Source organism: Peromyscus eremicus, chromosome 2 (assembly GCF_949786415.1).
Source record: "Peromyscus eremicus chromosome 2, PerEre_H2_v1, whole genome shotgun sequence".
NCBI lineage: Eukaryota > Metazoa > Chordata > Mammalia > Rodentia > Cricetidae > Peromyscus > Peromyscus eremicus.
This window is the reverse complement of record NC_081417.1, coordinates 16160631-16184731: the sequence shown is the minus strand read 5'-3', so window position 1 is coordinate 16184731 and position 24101 is coordinate 16160631. Positions and strand designations below refer to the sequence as shown.

At 37.1% G+C, this 24101-nt stretch overlaps 1 protein-coding gene across 2 annotated transcripts in view; it reads right to left on the bottom strand.

The window, feature by feature from the left end:
• Positions 1-22212, bottom strand: part of Triqk (triple QxxK/R motif containing) — a 69469-nt gene extending 47257 nt beyond the window's left edge. For both annotated transcript variants that reach the window (XM_059253878.1, XM_059253879.1), the window contains exon 1: positions 22074-22212. The gene's annotated coding sequence lies outside the window, so the exon portion shown is untranslated. The remainder of the gene's footprint in view (positions 1-22073) is intronic.
• Between the last annotated feature and the right edge of the window lie 1889 nt (positions 22213-24101).

Sequence of the window (24101 nt, the reverse complement as noted above, 5' to 3'; positions counted from 1 at the left end):
CGCCTTTCCTGGAACTCACTTAGTAGTCCAGGCTGGCCTCAAACTCACAGAGATCCGCCTGGCTCTGCCTCCCGAGTGCTGGGATTAAAGGCGTGCACCACCACCGCCCAGCCTTAATATGTCAGATTTTTTTAAATTTTGTCTCACTTTTGTTACCTCTACTTTTTCCAAAGTTATCAAAGTTTATTTCAAAGAGTTTCATGTCATCTAGCATAGCATAAAAATGAAGACTTCAACAGAATGGGACTTTCTCTTAACATGGGCTCTGTCCTATGCAGAAAGCATGCCTTTGTCTCTCTTAGCACAAAATTATATTCTTTTCTCTTCTTCTTTTACTGAAAGTAGTTTTTTTCATATAATATATCCTGATTATGCTTTCCTCTCCTTCTACTTCTCCCAGTTCTTCCCCACCTCCCCTCCCATCTGGATCCACTCCCTTTCTCTCTCTCAATAGGAAACAAACAGGCTTCTAAAGGATAATATACAATGAAATATAAAAAGAGATAATTAAAAAACACAGAGAAATATGACAAAACAAACAAACAGGAGGAAAAAAAAGCCCAAGAAAAGGCATAAGAAACAGATATAGATGCAGAAATTGCATAGAATCACAAAACAGGAAGCCATAATATATGCATAAAGGACCTGTAGAATAAGAGAGAGAGAGAAAGAGAGAGAGAATAAATGAATGAATGAGCTGAGCGGTGGTGGTGCACGCCTTTAATCCCAGCACTCGGGAAGCAGAGCCAGGCAGATCTCTGTGAGTTCGAGGCCAGCCTGGGCTACCAAGTGAGTTCCAGGAAAGGTGCAAAGCTACACAGAGAAACCCTGTCTCAAAAAAAACAAAAAAAGAAAGAAAGAATGAATGAATGAATAAAGATAAAATTTGAAAGAAAAAGTCCTGACATAACATTATAAGACAGGATTCATCAAAGATGCCATTGAGTTTGTTTTCTGGCCATCTACTGCTGAGCATGTGGCCTATCCTTAAGAGTAGAACAAGATGGAACAGGACTTGGGATAAAGACAAATACTACTGTTCTACAAAAGTAACATAGTAATAAATGACTCCTAATGACACTCTGCTATACTCATAGATCAATGCCTTGCTCAGGTATCAACAGAGAAGCATCTACCTAGAGCAAATGAGAACAACTACAGAAACCTGCAGCCAGACAATATGGAGAGAGTGAGAGACGCTGGAACACATCTCTAAAGGGGTTGTTTCCATGAAATCCCTCCCCTTGGGGCTCAGGAAACCCTGTGGAATATGGGGCAGAAAGATTATAAAAGCGAGAGGGAATGGAAGACACCAAGGAGCCTACACACAGCATGGCTGATGTACATATGAATTCACAGAGACCAAGGTCACATACTGAGGGCATACACAGAACTGCACCAGATGGGGTCCTAGAGCTGAAAGGAAAAGTGGACACATGCCTCCATCTCTAATCTAGAAGTATCTCCAATGATAACCACTTGCAAATGAAAAACTAGTTTCTCCGATGGAATCTCACTGGGGAAAGCACAGTATTTTTTATGATCTTCTTTTCTCTTTCACCCTTAAAATTTTTCTTTCTCTGTCAATGACCTTCCAATTCAATAATTAAGTTTTTCACTATACTACAACAATATTTCAATAATGAAGTTCATAAACTACATTCATTATCAATTCACAAAAGTACTAAAAAGATAAATATACACTGGCCTACCAAACACAAGGTTCAGAGTGGCGTACGAAGCCTGGTCACAGACAGAAATACCTACTATAGTAATAAACTGAAACTAACTTGGAGGAAAATAGAAGAAACACAAGACTGATAAATACATCCTCCATTGTAAAAGCATTGGTGAACATTTGTGAGTTTCATTTCAAGGAGGTTAATTAGGTTCTCCTAGAAAATACAAAAGAAAGATGGCTCCACTCCTGGTGGCAGGTTGCTATTTTGAAATACGTCAGAGCACTCTGTTCTTCACAAGTTCTGTTCTCTCAAGGTACTAGTTAACTAGCACCTAACTGATATTGGGGGAAGAATCAAGCAATTCTACTCCAGACTTCAGATGAGCAAAGGGAAATAACTAACTCCAGGTCACTACAGCCATTCTGTTATGTCCAGCCTATTAGAGTGGAAGAAAACAAACACAAACACAACGTGAAGGAATAGCTATGAGAACCCAATTCAGGAGCATACACTCACTAAAAGAAAGTTCCAATTATAAGAATGCAGAATGATGCCCCCTCCCCCATGTGCTACCATCACATCCAGGCAGCCTCAAGCTTCTTACCCACAGTTCAACTTCTGAATGTTTCAGTTACATAGTCAATTATTTTCTGTATAAATTAAATGGACATTTACTTGAACAACTTGTAAGTATTAAGATGCCCATAGTTCTGTGAAGTGTGATGAAATCTCATATTGTCCTACTCAGTTCTGCCTAGGTCATGATTTGCTCAGTGTATCTATATTGTATATTTTACCATCCCATTGGTCCTTTAGTAATGAATTATCATTACTATCTCTGTGTACTCAACTACCCTTATTTTATTTAATAATGACCCCAAACCATAAAAGTAATATGTGCTATTAGCTCATACATACTAATTATACATTACAAGTACCTCTTGTTAGAGAAAAGTGTAAGAACAATGAGATATTTTGAGTAAGAGGGTGACAGAGAGACCACATAAGTTTTAATATATTACTATCCTATCTGATTTAACTGCTCTATTTTGTTGTTGGTTATTGTTATTAACCATTTACTGTTCCTAACTTATAAATTAGGTTTAGATATATATATATGTATATATAGGAAATGCACAGTATATGAACAGCTTGGTATTACCCAGTTTCAGTACCCACTAATAGTCTTAGAACATATCCAATACATGAAAAGGAGAAAGGATATTGTACTAAAGGACTATTTCGCAAGAGTTCCTTCCATACAGTGTATTACATCTAGCTTAATATATAAGTACACAAAAAGATAAAAGCAAAAGCAAAAACAAAGAACTAAACAAGAACAATTTGAAGAGATAAGTAAACACCAAAACCAAACAGAGCAATGATATCGGAATCCCCAGAGTGTTTTATTTTATTTGCTTGGCTGTTGCTTGTTGTGCCCTTTCTTGTTTTCTTGAGACAAGGTCTTGCCATGTAGCTAAAGCTGGCCTTGAATTCACTTTGTAGCCCATACTGATCTTAAACTCACAGTATTCTTCTTCCTGCCACCTCCTAAATACTGAGATTGCAGACATGAACTACTAAACTGGCAAGGAATTTAAAATAAGTATGACTAATAGGCTAAAAATTTTAATGGATAAAGTTGATAGTAACAAAACAAACAAAAACTACAAACCAATATCCCTAATGATCTTAGATGGAAAAATATTCAATAAAATACTAGCAAACTAAATACAGGTGCATATCCAGTTCAGTCATCATGATAAAGTTAGCTTAATCCCAGAAATACAAGGATGGTTGGTTCAATACACATGTCAGTAAACACTATAAATTATAAAAATGAACTTAAAATAATCATATGATGATCTCAGTAGATGCAGAAAAGCCTTCCACAAAATCCAACATGTCTTCAGGATAAAAATCTTAGATTGAAAATGAGTGGCAGGAACATGCCTCAGCATAATAAAGGACATATATGATAAACTCACAGCAAATGTCTTCATTGGAGAAAAACTTGAAGCCATCCATTGAAATTAGGAATGAGACAGAGCTATCCACTATCTCTACTGGTTTTAGACACGGAATCTGGAGCAATATGGCAAGAGAAGGAAATTAAAGGAATAGAAATATAAAAAGAAAAAGTCTATTACCCCTATTCACAGATGACACAATACTATATATAAGAGATCACAAAAATTGTCACAAAAAGTGACAAGGTACAAAATCAACTTACAACCATCAGTACCTTTCTCTCCCACCAACAAACACACAAGAAAGAGGTCACGGCCACTCCCATTTATAACAGCCTCAAGGATGATAAAATACCCAGGAATAAACATAACCAAGGAGGAGAAATACATCCACCATGAAAATTTCAAATCACTAGACAAGGACACTAGAAAATGGAAAATTATGTGTGTTTATGGCAGAATTAATTAATATTGTGAAAATGACCATTGACCAAAAGCAATTCATAGGTTCAATGCAATACCAATAAAAATATCACAACATTCTTCACAGAACTATAAAAAAAAATCCTAAAATTCATATGGAACCTAAAAGACTCCAGAAAGTCAAATCAATACTGAGCAAAAAGAAAAATACTAGAAAAAATTTTCATTCCTAACTTTAAGATATATTGTAGAGCTACAGTAGTGGTACTGGCACAAAAATAGACATGTAGACCAATAAAACAAAATAGAAGACCCAAACATGAGTGCTCATAACTACAGCCATCTGACATTTGACCAAGTGTCAAGACACACACACTGGAGAAAAGACAGCATCCTCAACAAACGGTGCTGGGAAAAGTGGTGTTCACAGACAGAAGAACGGAATTAGACTCCAATCTATCAATTTCCCTGTACAAAAATTAATGCCACAAAATAAAATACCTCAATTTAGAGCCTAAAATGATAAAACTGATAAAAGAAAGCATACTCAGTACTCTACAGCATATAGACATAGGAATAGACTTTCTAAACAGAACTATATTTGCCTAAGAATTAAGGCCAACAGTTGACAAATGTGACCTCATAAAACTAAAAAGCTTCTGAACAATAAGGAAACAATCAATCAAGTAAAAAAGAAACCCGCAGCATGAAAGAGAATATTTGACAGCTATACATCTGACAGAAGATTAATATATTTCTTAATGCACAAAGAATAACAACAACAAAAAACAGCCAAGGAAACACATGACTCTTTAAAAGATAACTAGAGACCTAAAAGGAGAGATTTCAACAGAAGAAATAAAAATAGATAAGAAATACCTCAAAAGTTTTCATCATCCTTAGCAATTAGGGATAATACCTCAAAAGTTTTCATCATCCTTAGCAATTAAGGATCTGCAAATTAAAATAACTTTGAAATCCTACCTTATACCAGTCAGAATAGCTATGATCAACAAAACAGTTGACAACAAATGATGGCTGATGAGGTTGTTGGGAAAAGGGAACCCTCATTTCCTAGCTGTAAATCTTCAGATGTGAATATACAATATAGGGTAAACACAAAGAGGAGGGAAATATGAAGGGACCATGGAGAGCGGCTTGAGGGGGGAATAGCAGGAAGCAGATGATATGATATGATATAATATGATATGATATGATATATGATATGATATGACTGATGTGAAACAGGACACAGAAAACCAGGGATTGGGGATCCAAGTAGAGATGAGGGGAGGTCATTAAGGAAGGAGAAGAGATGAGGGACAAATAATCCCAAGGTTGTTTGATAAAACCTTAAGCAATCTTATTATTTTGTATGTACTTAAAATAGAGAGTGGCTATTGCAAATAAAGCTGCTATGAACATAAAAAAAATCTTATGCAAGTTTATTCACATAATATACACATATACATATATAATGTACGTTTACACACATGCACATATGCAAGTGATGCCACTAAGGGTGACAATGCTCCTCACAAGAACAAATGACTAACAAAAAATCGGTGCCAGGCAAGAGAACCCTCATTTCAAATGGTTGGTCAGAATAGTTCATGTGACTCCCAAAACAATTTAACTATGGCTGTTGCCCTAAGTTGCCTCCCAGAGGCTGAAGGGAAGTGTCTATTGCTGAAGAAACAGAAAACAGAACTCTGAAGATTCATGTTGAATTTAATCCTAAAGCCTCCTTCTTCTTGTGGTCCAGCTTCCATCATACCAGAAAATATTATGCAAGCTGCCAAGAGAGGAAAGCAATTAATTGTCCCAACCAGCTGTGACAACTCTGAAGTATAACAATGACCAGTATGACAAGATATCCATAAAGATGTGATAAGTGGCACTCACATGTAGGTGATAGCCAGCTGCTGTCTAATTGGATTTCAAGCCCACTCAAGAGGAGAGAAATCATGGCTGGTACTAGAAACCTAGCCAATGTTCCAGGGCTGGTGAGGTCATGGACCTTAGAAGAGAATATACTACTGCCCCTTTGTTAGCCAACATAATTCCTAACTACATTCCAAATCTTCTCCTTAAACCCACAGATAAGTCTAACTATCATCCTTCACTACAGAAACTTCTTTTTACAACAAATGGAGACTACCATAGACAACTACAATTGGAAACAATGCAGAGATCGACAGATCATGGGGAAGCCCAGCCCATGGACACATCTACATCACAATTCTTGCATCTATCACTCAGGGAACAATGCAGAAGAGTTGGCTTAAAGACTGTAAGAGCCAGAACACTAGGAAATCTGCTGTAAAAGAGGATTTCACAGAAAAAGCTCTATAAACAAAATTGAACAATGGTAATATCAATAGACATGCTAACAGGAAAGGGTAAAATCACATGGGGTCACATTCCTGGACAAGGAACTACAGGCAACTGTTGACTGCTGAGAGTGGGAGAGTGGCTTCTCCCAGGGAGGAGCCTTTTCTGGTTATTCAGCACAAACTCTCACTGCTGGTACAAAAGCAGAACTGAAGTCACTGCTGGGCATTTTCTTGCCAACTTAATCATATACTTACCATTGAACCAGCAATCACAATATTTGGTATCTACTAAAAGGAGCTAAAGATTTATGTTCACACAAACCCTGCACATAACCGTTAATACTTAGAAGCAACAAATATATCCATCAATAGGTGAATTTTCAAACTATGACACTTTCACACAAAGAAGTATAATACTATAGATAGATAGATAGATAGATAGATAGATAGATATAGATATAGATATAGATATAAATATAGATATAGATAAAACCAAACGCAAAACAACTGAACAGAAACCAACTACTTGGTGAAAGAAACTAGTATAAAAAAAGCTATTACTCTTTTTATTATTTTTAATTAACACACCAAGTAATGGGTTTCATCACAGCTATTTCATGTACATGCAAACTTTGTTCTTATTAATTCCCCTCTAACTCCCCCTCACCTTACTCTGTTTCTGCTACATATGAGAAAAAAACATGTTATATTTGTTTCTCTGAATCTGGCTAGCTGCATTTAACATGATAACTGTCAGTTTGATAAATTTTTCCACAAATGTCATAATTTATTTTTTCTTTATAACTGAATAAAATACATGGTATAGATCTACCATATATTCTTTATCCATTAATCTCTTCATAGACATATACATTGGTTCTATTAGCTAATATGAATAGGTGAGCAGTCAACATTGATATACAAGGGTCTCTATGGTAGGACTGACAGTCCTTTGAGTATGTATACAGGAGGGGTATATCTGGGTCCCATGATATTTCTACTTTTAGTATATAGAGAAACCTCCATATTGATTTCCATAGTGTCTATACTAGTTTACATTCACACCAACAGTGTATAAGGGTTCCTCTGACACCACATCCTCACTAGCATGTGTCGTTTTGCTGATTATAGCCTTTCTGAGAGGAGTGAAATGAATTCTCAAAGCAATTTTACTTTGCATTTCCTTGATAGCTAAGCACTTAATTCTGGTCAAATATGCCAAAAATATACATTAGAACAAAAGACAGCCTTGTTGATAAATGAAGCCAGGAAAACTGGACAGATTCAAATGCAGGAGACATTAGATACTTATCTCTAATCATGCACAAAAATAACCTTCCAGTGGATCAAAAACCTCAGTATAGGACCTTAAGCCCTGAAACTTCTTAAGGAAAACACTTCAAGATATAGAGGCAGGACAAACTTTCTTTAAGATGACTCCAATCACACAGAAAATAACCCTAAGGCTTACATGAAATTTAAAAGCTGAACAGCAAAGAAACTATCAGCAGTGTGAACAGGCAGCCTATAGGATGAATGAAAATCTCTTCCAGCTATACTTTAGAGAGGGGTTAAATATAGAATATATAAATAACTCCAAAAATTAAAAACACAAAACAATCTGTCTGCCAGTACATGAGCTAATGAACATAATAAAGAGTATTCAGAAGTAGAAACACAAACAGCCAATATGGATTTTTTTCAGTATTCCACAAATTCTATTACTCTAGCTGTATGATATTCAGCAGGAAAAGCAAAATTATGAAGACAGCTAAAAGCAAAGTGGTGGTGTCTAGGAGTTGTGACTCCTGGAATGATGAAGACACTCCCAGAGCTGTAAATATATTCTGGGGACACATGTCCCTATACATAGGGACAGAGATGGTACCAACAGTGAAGCCTACAGAGCAGTGAGCTTGGAGTGAACCACTGTGCACTCCTTAGGCTACTGTGCGCACACACACACACACACACACACACACACACACACACACACACACCACTGTGTTGTGGGATGTGGATCACAGATGAGACTACATGAGTGCTGGGACAGGAAATACATGGGAAATCTCTATATCATTCTCTCTAATTTCCTGTAATCCTAAGACTGATCACAAAGAAGTTTTATAATAAAAGACTCACATAAAAATGCTTCTAGAAAGCACTAGATAATTATTTAAGTTTCAGAAAATTTTCTTTTAAGAAATATTATTACATGATGAAAGATTCTTGTCTATGAGCTAGACTGCATCTCATGAGTGATTCTGAGAGAAACCACACAGAATTCTTTTAAGAAATATATCTCCAAACTTTGCTGACCTCACAACAATGTAAAGAACAATGAGCTTTCTAGGGCAGTTTCTGCAGTAAACTGTGCAATCGGGCTTAGTAAATGCCTAATACTGTGCTGTTACTCTGTGCCTCTGTTCTGCTGCCTTCCATTCTACTCCATACTTATCCTCATGCTCACGCCTCTCAAATCCCCAGCCACCTTCACTCAGTCTAGACACATGGGCTTATTCCCCTGGTCAAACAAATATACACCAAGTAGTAATCATTCATTTTGCAAGCTTGCCATAATTTATTCTTTTCCACACACATCAATTCAGACACATCCTCAGAAACAGTCTGTCTGCAGTCATGCCTCTGTTTGGATCTCAAAGCAAACAGCACCCTGTCCTCTGTCAAGCTGTCCTCTGTGCTCAGATGTCCCCACACAGTCTCACCCTTTCCACCTCTGTCCCCTCCTTTCTATCTTCACTGCTGATGTCCAACCAGAGACATCATCTGCTCACTAAATTCATACTGTAACTGGTTTTCCTAACTCCAGCTCCCTCCCCCCAAATCCATCTCTACAGCACTTCTAGAATAAGCTCTACACACTTAAAGTTAGTCAAGATCCCCTGGGTTATAGTTCAATGTTCATCTTTATCTGTGAGTGCAGTTTAGTGTATGTAGTCTGGCTTTTCTTTTCTTGACAATCTTTTTTCCTTTTTAGCTCCCACCAGCCCACACACACTTGCATACACATGTGTACACACACACACACACACACACACACACACACACGTATACACACACACATACATGCATATACACACATGCACACACAAACACTGTGTTCCAACTATTTTGAGTTATATACAACTCTGAATTTATCAACTTACAGAACAGTTTACTATTTGTGCTTATATTCTCTTTCTTAGAATAGGATTTTTAGGTTTTTAAATTCTTCTTTACCTACTAATCTAATGTTCTTCCTTCAAAGCAGGAGAAAAGGGCTGGTGAGGTAGCTTAGTAGAAACAGACACTACCATCCTGCCTGACGACCTAGCTTCTACCCCCAGGACACATACAGAAGAAGAAAACTGACTCCTGCAGATTGTCCTCTGACTTCCATGCACATGTTTTGGTACATGAGCCCCCCATACACACAATACACACCCCCACACAAAATGGCGGAAAGCTATGTCCACTATTAACCTGACTCTACTCTCCTCCATCCTTCCTCCTGTTAGGAGGCTGTGCTGTACTAAGCAGCCCTACATCTGGAAGCGAGCCATTTGTTTTGACTAGTGAAACTCTCAATTCAGCGCCCAAAGAGCTGGTCTCCTTCACTGCTGCAGTGATCACTGGGTATGTTCAAGTGTTGGGGGCACTTAAGCTTTCCTACTAATCCATTTTGGGCATATTGTCCATGTAAGAAATAAACTTTGTGGTTTCAAGACACTGAGCTATGGTCTTGCTTACATGCATATATGAATATATCAACATCCAAGGCTATCCTAACTGCTAATCATTTTCCAGGAAGCATTTCATGAATACACTATACTCTGATTAAGTCAATACAACATTTTGTTACATATTTGTATTACACACTATTGTAATAAAATGGCTGTTGTAATTATTTTTTCTTTATTAAAACAAGAACTGTGCACAGCATTTAGTATCATCACTATCTAGCAGTATTTAACTCTTAGTATATATATATATAGTATATATATATACTTTACAAATGATTACGAATTCACTCATCACTCACTTATTAGTAACCAAAGACTAGTTAATGGAGACTGAGTAAAAACACAGCCATCACATACTGCATTTATTTGCTTGTCTTGCTATGACCAAACAACCTCTCAAGAAATGACTTAAGGTAGGAAGGACTTATCTTGGTTCACTTTTAGGGACACAGTCCACTGCAGCCCTGCAGGCATGGTGGGAGGTACATGTCACAGTGTGACAGCAGGGGCAGGATGCTGCTGGCTTACATCTCCATGGACCCAGGAAAGACAGACAGGGCAGGAAGCAGGGCTCACCTACACATCCTATGGCCCACTGAGTTACTTCCTCCACTAAACCTCAACTCCCAAAGACTCTACAGCCTCCTCACAAAGCACCAAGTGTTCAAATACATGAGGTTTTGTGGCACATTTCACAATGAAACCACAATTATATCTCACATTCTTGTTGGTGACAACCATAATAAGCAAGGTAAGTATCAAATGTATGACTTATTAAATACTCATTAATACTACAAGACAGAGAATGATACAGTGTTGATGGCAGACCTTCTAACTGAAAAGTGACCTTTTAATACACATAGATGGTGACATTTTAATGCAGTGCAAAAAAAATAAGACTAGAACAGCAAGTTCAAGCTTTCTGAAATGGGGTGGGGGAAGAGCCTGGAAATGTTCAAAGAGTGTGGGCTAAGCCTGGAACAAACGAATGGGTACAAGGGCAAAGATGAGATTAGAAAGTAAACAAGGGGACAGGTTTTGTAAAGAAAGTCCAGCCGACTTCAGAGCCTCAGCTTTCAGCTGGAATAACTGACAAGCTGTGAATCGGGAGTAAGAAAGGAAAAGTGTGGTCCAACGGGTAAGCGGCTGACTTTATGCTGTGTTTCCTCTCTATAACTCTTTGAAGCAATGTGTCAATATACCAAGGAACAGTAAATGTAATGCTGTATAGCTAATTTTATGTTCACTAATTAATATATTGCAACATTGATTAAAGCCAATAAGTAATTACCAAAATATTGTAATCTACTAAAGTATAATAATGTACCAAACATCAAGAGACTACATGCTAAATGTGGTAATAAGTCAGTACATAACAGCACAATATTATGTAACAAATAAGTTAGATTAAAAATCCACAGCTTATGAATCTTGATTTACTTTTGTCTAAATTACACAAATAAAACCATGTAAAACATTTTCTCATTATAATTGTGCCCTCTGTAACAAAAAGCCATGTTCATGACCCAAGTTCATTGCCAGAAGCAAATAACTCAAACCAAGAAAAACAAAGTAAAAGGAAACAAACCACAAATCAAAACACCTTTTTCCACATGTTCAATCAAGAACACACACCTTACACTGTGTCCTTGATGCTGCCAAGTCTAAACTCTGGAAAGCGGCCAAAAAAGAGATGTTTCCCGAAGCAAGGCCTCAGAAGCTGAGCTGCATTCCTGGCAAATTCAATTCCAGTCACCAAAAATTACACTCTTGCTTGACTTTTCTTACTGTAATTTAAGATGAGACTATATGGACAAATTAAATGGATGATTTCCAGTTACCTAATTGACTAAAAACAAGACACGTTGAAGGGGCTGGAGAAAGAGTGCAGCCGATAAAGAGCTTGCTGTGCACATATAAGGACCAGAGTTCAGGTTTCCAGAACGTATTAAATGGCAGGGAGTAGAGGGGCCCACCAGAAATCTCAGTGCTCGAGAACCAGAGAGAGTGGCTATCCCTGAAGCAAGCCTACTAGCTGGATTAGTCAAATGGGGGAGCTCTGGGCTCTAGTGCCCGACCCTATCTCATTATATTATGTGGAGATAACTGAGGAAGACACCTAATGTCAGCCTGGGCCTCCACATACACCCACACATACATACAAATACAAACATGTGACACATACACACATATGAGCAAAAAAAATAATTTAAAAATGAAACAAAAAAGATGAGAGTATTTGGAGTTTTGTATGGTTCTTCTTGTTTCATTCCTTGATTCCTGGTTTCTAACTGTTACCTATTTAACCTAAAACCGATTTAACTTCCCCAGAAAATTTAGAAAACAATGCATTTTCATAAGACACAGTTCCATAACAATGGCTAGGAAATCATTACAGAAATTTACTTGATCTAATATAGGTGCAAAGGTCATCTGAAAAGCAGTGGGAGATGTTCTACTACATTCTAGAGCACTGGTTCTCAACCTTCCTAATGCTGCGACCCTTTAATACAGTTCCTCATGTTATGGTGATTATTTACACATGGTGGCAGGATTGGGAACTGGCAGGCGGGACATAGAAAAGCTTCCAGCTATACCCAACCATAAAATTACTTTGTTGCTACTTCACAACTGTAATTTTGCTACTGTTATAAATTGTAATGTAAATATCTGATATTCAGGATATCTGGTATGTGACCATCAGAGGAGTTGAGATCACAGGTTGAGAACCACTAGAGTTATACATGAATATAAAAGACTAATTTCAAATTACTTTCAGCAATTTCAATTTGTGTATCATTGACTCACAAAATAGTATTTAATCATAAACTTTAAAGTACATATTATTTCCTAAACATTTATTAACAGTAATAATGGAAAACAACCATATATATGTAATGTATCCATTTTTGTTCAATGTATACATGTGTTCATTTAACATAAAAGTAATATGTATTACATATATATTTTGCACCAAACTGAATTTTTCTCTAGTTTATACTGAAATTACTCTCGTATAGATGAGAATCAAATTTTTGTGAATCCAAGATGCTTTCTAATAATACTAACTGAAAACTAAAAACCATATATTTGAGAATATAAATTTTTCAATTCCAATATGATCAATATAAATATCCTACAATTTTGGGTAACACTCTTTTAAATTGTGTGTATATAGGGGTGGGTGAGTGAGTGGGTCAGTGCACATGCACACACACAAGTACGCATGCAGACAAACACAGGCATGTAAGTGAGGGTGCCTGTGAAAGCCAGAGGGTGTACCAGATCCTCTGAATCTGGTACAGTAGGCCACCCAGTGTGGGTGCTGGGAACTGATCTTCAGTACTCTGCAAAAGCAGCAAGCACTCTTACCTGTGGAGCCATCTATCCAGCCTGAAGACCTTTTATAAATACAGATAAGAATTCAAGAGTCATAACTTGAAAGAATGGCTTTTAAATAAATACTGCTGTTGCAGAATAAAGTTTAATGCTTATATCATACCACAGACTAAAGATAACAAAAAATAAATCATAGCCCTAAATGCAAGGGCTAGTATTATAATAAACTTGAAAAAACATCTGAGATAAACTTCACGATTTTGAGCTACATAACAGTTTCTTAGAGACTAAGTCCAGAGTAAACAAAAATTTTAACTACAATTAAAATACTATGTGCTTCAAAGAGGAAAACAGTACAAAGATAATCCACACAATATAAGAAAACATTTACAAATCCATTATTGGATAAAAGTTTTTTACTCAGATCATATGAAGGATAATTACTATTTAGCAATTAAAAAATATATATCCAATTTTCCCGTGATCAAATATTTGAAATGACATGTTTCCAAAGGATTTTCAAATTTCCAACAAGCACATTAAAAGATATTCAACATCATTATTTATCATAGAAATTCAGAACAATGGTACATTACTTCACCTCTGTATGGTTGACTATATCAAAAGGAAAACAATGACCGTGATGAGAGACTAGAAACCCCATGCACTGGTTGGGAAAGTGAAAGAGTGAACTCATGCATTAGAGAGCAGTCACTGCTCTCAAAAACCCAAACATAGAATCACATATGACCAACACTTCTTTCTGTTCCTAAGTGCACACTCAAGAGAAATGAAGGATCTCTGTACAAAACATGCATATGTGTCTTCAGAATTGAATTATTTTAACAACTGAAAAGAGAAACCAATCCACAATGCACAGACTGAAAAGTCAAGACACAGCCACATAATGGAATATTAGTGAGAAAAATGAATCAAATGCTGATGCATATTACAACACAGATGATCCTAGAAAACAAGCTAAGTGAAAAACAGCAGGCAGAGGAGCTCACCAACTGTCTCAATGCTATTATTGCTCACTTTACATGAAATATTCAGAATGGGAAAATCAATAGTGAGATTCAAAGATTGAGGGTTGCTTATAGTGTAGCAGTAGAAGAGAGAAAGTATAATTTCCAATGGAGAAAAGATTTCTTGCTGAAATAGAAAAAAATATTTCAACATTAGTGTTAACAGTTGTACAATTCTGTAACATTCTAAGCCTATTCAAATGTATCATTTTAAAAATGGCAAATCTTATGTTTGTGAACTATATATCTCAATATGGAATTTAAAATAAAAGTGTCATAATAACTTATTATGAAGTCCCTATCTAAAAACTTGGGGGCCACGTGTATCTTAGAAGCTTTTAGACTATGTAAAGGTAACATGTCCATCTCTCCTAATTGTGTATGTGAAATTCACAAAGAGAAGCAAGGATGAACACTGGAGAAATCTCATGCCCAATGAGGGCATTAGAATGCCAATGACAGTCCATCCCTGGCTGTCACATCAATCACAGATTATGCAAAGCTCCAGAAATGGTAATTTAATGGAACTACTGAATTTTTAAAATGTAAATAACAGGTACTGACCCTTTATAAATGATGATGAAATTAGTGATAATATTGACCAGTTGGCATTTGTAAAATGGCAGTTAACATGGCAAGCACTGTGATTATGTATTCAGCTATACAGTCAGAACTTGTCTTTATGTCCCTCTGGAATAAGTACAATTAGTTGCAACTGAAGAAATGGTTCCTGTGGGACTCAGTAAGCGACCCACTTGAGCATGCTACCTTGAGAGGGGAAGGACTGAAATCTATCCACAGCGTTCACTCTTTACAGGGAATGTGTTCTGAGCTGTGGACTGACATTCCACCAGTGAAATGGAAGAAAAACACTTTATAAATGAAATATAAATGCCAATATATGTATAAATAAAATATTATCCAGAAAATGACTTCATTATCACTTGAGCCAATATTAAAAGTGGAGCACAAGTAGTCAAATTCCTCATAGGCACTTAAATGTTAATTTTATCAAAAGAAATGCTAAGCATTAGTTTAGATATTGTATTATCCACACCTAAACTATAAAATCTAAATACTGCCAAGTGGCCCTCTAATCAAAATAGAACTGTAAGCTTTCATGAACTTTCTATAGGCAAAATTTAAAGATATCACAGAAAGCAAATATACATGATTGTGGATTATGTTTCATCTAAATTGATATACCTAGGAAGACCAGATAATAATACATTTTGTAGCTTATAGATAACTTAATCTTCTGAATTTTGAATGATTTTGATTTATTTAGCACATGTTTACATATGACAGCATTTTATATACTCCAGGTGTTCCTAGGGCAGCTAAGAAACTTTACATACAATCCTTTAAAGGAGAGTGTTATCAATAATATAGAGGTCAGACTTTGTCAAGGTTACCCTCAATTATGTGATAACAGAATTAAATAATTTTAGAGAATTCTGTGTTTGAAAGGTTTGAGAACTAATATTTTAAAGGGCTAATCCGGCTGTGTGTTCTACTATTTTAAAACCTCCAGTAGTTCCTCATCAACATGACGCAGATTTTTTTACATGGTCTATGTCAACCTTCTTCATGTGGCTCTAGGTCCCTATGGCCCCTTCTTTAACCAAGTTATGAACATCTTTTCTGTTTCCTAACCAAATGGTATGCCTGCTTTCACAATTTCTGCACCTTCACAGCTGTATTCTCTCTCAGTGCAAGCTTCTTCCTAGAGTTATCAATCTCGAATTCACTGGAAGTCTTAAAAACTCCATTAAATTTTATATTTATTCTGTATAATTTACATAATCTTCCCAGACAAATCTTTGATTATATGATTAATAAGTGATTCTCTTATTAAATATTACAATGCTTACCTTTATAGTCACAGGGTTTTAACATACAATGGTCAAATATTTATAATATCTGGGTAGTAACATTTTTGCCTTTCAAAAGCAAAGTCTAAGATCTTCATGGAAATGTTGACCCATTTCTATAGATGATAAAAATAAAAGCACCAGTATGAAATGTAAAGCAAAGTAGATTTTTCTGATGTTGGCACAGTTCATCAAAGATCAAGAAGATGCTGAGGCAAGTAAAACACTGATGGACATCTGGAGTAAATCTGGATCTACTGAATGGAAAGGCATCATTCAGTCTTATATATTAACGTTCATCATTCAGGCCAGGAGTTGAAAACATTATACAAGCTGAAAACGAACCAGAAATTCAAAGAGCATCTTTATTATGTAAGATATGACCACTCAAAGAAAGAACAATTTCAAATTGCAATCATAAAGAGAAAAAAATTTTTCACATGAAAACAAAAGAATGTACCTTCAGGAATGGAAAGTTCCCACTTTCACATCTGCACTTTGCATTGTCTAATTCCACAAAGCCAGCAGAGCAGTATTTTAGGAATTTAAAATATATGCCCATGTGTCTGGTATTTCTAGGGTTTGAGCAATAGAAATCCACTGCTATAAGTATAAGAGAGTCTAGCTACCTTGTTTGCTTTTGGGGAAAACTCAGTCTGGTACGGTACTATTTATAAGACGTGTGCCAGGAACATAAAAGTGTGTGTGTATGCTACTTAAGCTGATGGAGCAGTGTCTTCAAATACTTAAGTCTTATTTAAAACTGACAGCACGTGTTAAAGAAACAAATCCATTAAGTAGTGACAATATATATCTGAATGAGAATAAAACATTGTGAACTTCTGACTTACTTATACCAGAGATGGTATTACACTCGCTAGGCCCAAAGATGTACAAATTTTAATTCACAGAACCTGGAATAAGTTACTGATGGGTCCACACTGTCATTAGGAGATGGGGCTACAAAGGATAAGTCAGACACATGCAATGTTGCTGTCTTAACAGATGAAAGAAGAGGGTCAGATATGTAGGAATGTGGGTGGATGGGAAAGGCACAGAAACCAAGATTGTCTACTGGAAGTTACACAAAGGAATACAGCCCTGATAACACTGTTATTACCATCCAATGTGATACATATCTAACCCCAAACTACACGAGTATAAGTTAATGAAACTGCATTGTTTATAAACCACTAAACAAGTGTCATTATGCCAAAAGTAAAGACTCAATATTTCTTATATTTTTCATTTTCTTGTAATCTTTTTATCTTTGCTGCTCTCTCTCTACTATCACTTTATCTCTGTCTGTCCTTCCTGGATGGAGTTCTAAACATAGAGGCCATGCATTATGAACACATCAGCATCAAACATTTCCTTGAGTTGGTCTTCTTTGACTTCAGGCATGCCTCTGAGTTGTTCATTAACTTCCTTGGTTCAATAGGGTGTTTTCTTCAACTTGATTTCACTGCCAAATGCTATGTATTCCAGAATACCACATAAAAACCTGTACAGGACATTTCTGCATAGTCCAGTGTTTTGGAGGAAACAGATTTGAGGAAAGGAAAGAATCTATAGAATGGGATCCAAGAAGCAGAAAAGGGACAGAATCAGAAAATAAACAATCTGCTATAACCCTACCCAGAGAAACTGAGTGCTACACTGAGTCACAGTGAAGAATGCTCAAATATGATGGCGGAAAAAAAATAACAAAACCCACTAATCTCCAGGCCTTCCTACACAGAATAACTTTATGACTAGAAATGTTTTAAAACCCAATAAATAATATTCTGCTACCAGAGTCAAATCTAAAGCTTTCCATCCAATATACTCCCCATCTGAATCAGAGTATAAACTATAATCCATAATTAGGATCTTGTCACAGGTAGCCATATAATTTATTATTCTAAATATGACATTATTATGCAAAACAAAGTGTTCTCCAGATTGAGTCATCTTTGTTGTGTAATAGATAAAATTTTACATTTTACAATCTAACTGGGCTGCTGTTTTTGCAATTATGCAACTATGAGAATCTATAAAAGAAGCAAGCTACTTTATTCTTGCCGGGTTTCCATGACTTCAAAGACATGCTGTTGACAAAAACCTTCATCTTATAAAATTCTTTTACCTGGTGATTCAACACAATGGTTTGTTATATCATTGAGTACAGAATGTTTACCTTTTTATTATTATTCAAATTTATGAGGTAAAAGAATTCTTTTTCACTAAAATACATACACAAATCACTCTACTGTTTCAAAGACACCTGGCATTTCTACCATATAAAAAAAGATTAAGTATATTTAAAAGGTCTGAAAAAGAATTAGTTCCTAGACTAAATGATTCCTATTTGTTCAATTAAGAAATTTCTTGAGGAAATCAAATATGAGTAAATATGAATCACTATTTTCTATTAGCATCATTTTAACATTCTGAGAGAACACAAAAATACTATATTCAAAAAAGTATGTTTAAGACATCCATAGAGCCAATGCTATTGAAATCAAAACAAGGATATATGTACAAAGTCTGGAGGAAACACGTTGTCACTTCACAATTTGACATGGAGAAACATGCAAATGTAAAAATGCTATTACACACATCCAATGACTAAGAAATATCACTCATTGTAAGAAACCAGAGCACCAGGTTAACAATCCTCAACTAAGATTCCATTCACTCATAGTTTCTAAATAAGAGAATGTGATAGTTAGTATTAACTATCAACCTAATAAAACCTAGAATCATCTAGGAGACAGGCCTTTGAGCTTGTCTATAGAGATTATCGTCATTATGTCAAGGTGGAGAGACCCAGTCTAAAAGTGGGCAGCACCATTCCCTGGGCTGGGTCTTGAGTTGCATGAAAAGAAGAAAGCCAGCTGAGCACAAACATGTACTGTTCATTTCTTCCTGTTGATACAGTATTCCCAGCAGCCCCATGCTCTTGCCTCCAGGCCTTCCCCACCTCTGACTACTTCTGGTACATTAATCCAGAATAAACCTTCCATCCCTCAGTTGCTGTAGTCAGGTATTTGTCAGCAACAAGGTCAGGAACTACCAGAGAACACTGTCTAATCAGTGACTGGGACCACCAGGCTACATCACTCCCATGATGGAGCTAGTATGGGGGATACAAAACCGTAAGTCTGAGTAAGCATATCTATTCTGAAAACTAAATGTTTTCTCCAGCAGGTGATTGAAGGTCTAGTCTCTGGGAAAGGGAATAGACGGCTAGGCTAGAGAGGCTAGGAAAGAGTACTAGCCATTTTTTTTATCCTGTCAAGAGCACTAACCCCCAGTCAGCTTGTTAATAGCAAGACTGATGTTCAAATACTGTTTACAAACTCAGGACAAGAAATAAAAATCCATTTCTAAGTCTTAAAATGTTTAAGCCATTGATGCTCTGTCTAGTTTATCTTTCTTTGATCTAGTTTATTTACTAAAATTTGAGAGCACAGTAAAGAAGCAGAGTTCATATGAATAGTTCTAAGAAATACCAGGTCCTTTTGTATACTCAACACTTACTACAAAAAAATACATATTTCATACTGTGATGCTATCTCTATCCAGTGGTAGCATGTCTACAACTGGTATCTGCTTTTGTGGGTTATCTGAGCAAAAAATATCAAACTTTATTTAAAGTCTTCTATTTGAAAATAAAGTCAGGAAAACAGCTACCAGTGAAGAAAACCATGATATGTGTGCTAGTCTATGTAAATTAAAACACAAAAGATCTTTCACTTGAACTGTAAAAAAGAACCAGGTGATGATTTTACAGTTGCATGAACTAAACATAATCAGCCTCTCTTTGTCCAAATGAACACTGATGCAAGAGAAATTTTACACATTTTATGTTTATCTCAAAATACAATTTACCACTGCCCTATAACACTAATTTTTTTCACTTGTTTAAATACCTGAATACGATTTCATAGGCAAGATCAATGGAGATCTGGAATGAAACACAGCTTACACTTTAACACAGCCACACGTTATTCAGCATTGGATGTTGGTTGATTACTAATAAATATGAGATGGATTGTAATGATCCTATATGGAGAGTTAGATGGGTAAGAGGCTCTTTGGAAGAAAGAGTATTAAAAATCTCTGCTCCAAGTTTTCCTTAATCAGTCATGGGAGAAAGTAATTATCTTGTCCCTAAATTAAAACAGGTGGTCTCAATATAGCTTCCACTTACTCTTCAATTTCTGCCCCATCTAAAGGATTACTTACAGCTTTCCTTGACTTCTCAAAATGGTGACATCAAAAAGTTTGGAAATTATTAGATTTAACACTAACATTTCCTAATCTTTCCATGAGCCCCCACACGACCACATCCCCGCTTCTGAGTATTCTTATCAGGTGGGGAACTGATGTTGTTAAGGGCAGAAAAATTGCCATGCAAGACACTCATGTGCTACCTAAGCAGTAACAAGGCTGAACCAGTAAAGGAAAGATTAAAGGGCTTCATTTTCATTTCTCAACAAATCAAAGGACTAAGAGAACATTTTAAAGTACTCTAAGCTAAACAAATGGAAATTGTAATCAGTAACACCTTGCATTTGTACAGATCACTATTTTAATCATACTTTTAAATCAGTTAATCCTACTAGGGTAGACACTAGATTGAACACTTTAGAGATGAAAAATGGTTGAGGGTTCTCACATAAGGAAAACTAACCTTGCCTTACTGGCTAGTGAACAGCCGAACAAGCAAAGCTCCCTTCCTGAGGATTTACATTGGAAACCTAGCACAGAGACAGAAAGGCCCACTTCTTTCTCCTTGGTGTTTTCCTATAGAATGTTTGTTCTGCTGAATCATGTGGGGCCAAAAGATATGGGGAAGAAGAGATCTGCAGAAGTTATCTGTGTTGCACTTGTAGTTCATTATTAAATATGGGTCCAATAGTAGGTGCTTAGATGTTTAATATGCTTCACAGTAGACTGCAAGGAAGATCATATACGAAAGCCCTTCCTGTAATGAGTTGCAACTTCCAAAGGAAGTTGATTAAGGTCAAATGGAAGACACCATATCGCAGAACTCCTTTTCCTAGGCATCCACACAGACAGCAACATCGTTTGGGTTCAAGGATTCACCAAGCATCAGGAAAAGTAACCCCATTTTGCCACGAGCACTAACCAATAAAGCAACTCTTCTCTACAAATGTTTTGGTTTCAGAGACTGTTTCCATAAAAGGGAGACAAAATAGGGTATACAGCAGTTAAAACACAGAAGAGGGAGGCCTGAGAAGAATTTGTAGAAACTAGAGTTACACTCAGCTATGAACAGGCCCTCGAGTTAATGGACAGCACAGGGAGCGAATCCCCAGCCTAGGGTAAGACCGGGGCGGAGGGGAGTGGGTGGGACTGAGTTTCAAGACCAGGAGCTCCAAGACACGCTGGCAGGGCGCACCCCGCGTTGCTCGGCAACCGAGGCGGCCACGCCCACCCCGCCCCAGCCCAGCCAGAGGCAGAGACCCGTGGAAAAGGAGGCCCCGGAGCCCAGCTCCCCTGGAAGAGCCCCCCAACGCCCAGGCCCCGCGCCTGGGGCCGCCCCCGGGCCGGAGCTACAGTCTCCGGAGACAGGGCTGGGAGACGCTGAGGAAGCGCGCTTCCAGCCCCGGGCCCGCGTCCTGAGCACTGGGACCCCGAACCCCCAGCCCTCGCCGGAAACACACCTCAGCGGAGCACAGCGAGGGCGGCCCAACTGCGGGTCCGGCCGGGTGGGCAGCTGTCCACGCTGCTGTCACTCAGAGGCAGGGGCGGGACGAGGAGCCGCACACCCCTGCTCCAGGAGGACCATAGGAGGAGGGGCGGGGCCAGCCCTCAGTCTGCGCTCTGATTGGCTGGACCTTCCCCGCGCGAGCCTGCCGGATGGCGCCAGCCCTTAGGCCCATCCTTTCTCAATACAGGAAAGCTTCAGTGCTTCTGAGGATGCACAAGTTAACCTAGAGGAGTCTGACTTTTTCACAAACATAATAAGTTATTTTAACGAGTGACCAACTTCCACCTTCGACACGCAAACACACCCAAATCCAGTCAGGGGAATATCCTTAGGAAAACTTTCCAACAGTGAGAACATGTGAGAGGCAAGGGGTGGAGATGTAGTGAGATTCAAAAAAGAGAATGAATGTGAAACTCTTAGTTTAATTTTTCACTTTTAACAAGAGAGTCAATTTAGGAAAAGTAATTGTTGGAATGTGACCAGTGACTATGATTGTGGGTCTTTTTCAGAAACAGTTTTCGCATCGGTAAAATAGGAACAAACAATATTGAGGTATTTAACATTGGGAATGTATTTGACAATTGACTGCTTTCTAAATTACACTTTCTACAATCCTGACAAAACCTCTTGAAAGATTATTATCTACAGTGTAGGAAACAGACTAGAAGTGGTTAAGTTTATTTAAATCACTGACCAAATCTAAGGGCCAGCAGTGGTTCTCTTTATACTGATGTAAACTAAATTTAAAATCCAAGCTGTAGGAGTCAGAGGGAGTGGAGGACACCAGGAGAACCCACCAAATCAACTAAGCGGGGCTCACATGGGCTCACAGAAACGAAGCAGCACACGGCCTGCATGGGTCTGCACCAGGTCCTCTGCACATATGGCTGTTAGCTTGGTGTACTTGTGGGACTCCTAACAATGGGAGCAGGTGTATCTCTTGACTCTTTGCCTGCTCTTGAAGTTCTTTTCCTCCTATTGGGTTGTCTTGTCCAGCCTTGATATGAGGGCTTTTGCCTTGTCTTGTTTTATCTTGTTTTGCCCTGTTTGACTATTGTCTCTTGGAGGCCTGCCCTTTTATGAAGAGGGAATATAGGGGTAGTGGATCTAGAAGAGAGAGGACCTTTGGGGGTGGTTGGGGGAGCTGGAGTAATAGAGAGAGGGGAAATTGGTTGGAATGTATGGTATTAGGGGAGAATCTATTTTTAATTAAAAAGAAAAATATAATACAATAATAAATAAAATCCCTTCAATTGTAATTTTTGTTACTAAAGTTTGCTATCCTCCTCTGGCTAACCCATCACATCTTTTGTAAGAGGCAAAATACCATACAGAAAGAATGTAGACACATAAAAATTTCTCCAAAATCTCTCATGGTATCTTGAGAAATGAAATTTAAAATATGTTTTTATTTTCTCTACTTCTCAATTATTTTCTGATATCCAATTCTTTAAACCTAAGCAAAGATAGAATTAAATGAGATTATATTAATGTTCTTAACCAGACTTGTGTATGTATTTTTCTCAGGGAAGGGTTTAAAATAATGAAGCATTCTATTTATCATTTATTACATCAAAAACAAGGAATGTGTATCTTGTCAGATAGTATAGTAGAAAGAAAAATAAATAACTCAAGATATATGCTTCCTTTTTCAAATAAAATGCCCACCCTGTTGTGACAAAATTGTTGGAATAAAATGAATACATTCCAATTGCAAATGATTTTATTTTATTTTTTATCTTGCTGAATTTTCAAAGTCTTTTGAAAGATTGAACTATGAATAACTCTACCCAAAACTTTTTTGATGTGTGTGACTTATGCTCCCATTTCAGTTTCTTTAATCTTTTAAAATGTCTTAGTCTGAAAGAGTTATGATTGTGTATTAATAAGTACACTGTATAAATAAATGCTCTTAGCTTTAAATAAATGTGGAGAATGTCTTTGAGTCATTTTTCAAATGCATATTCAAATAGAGAAAATG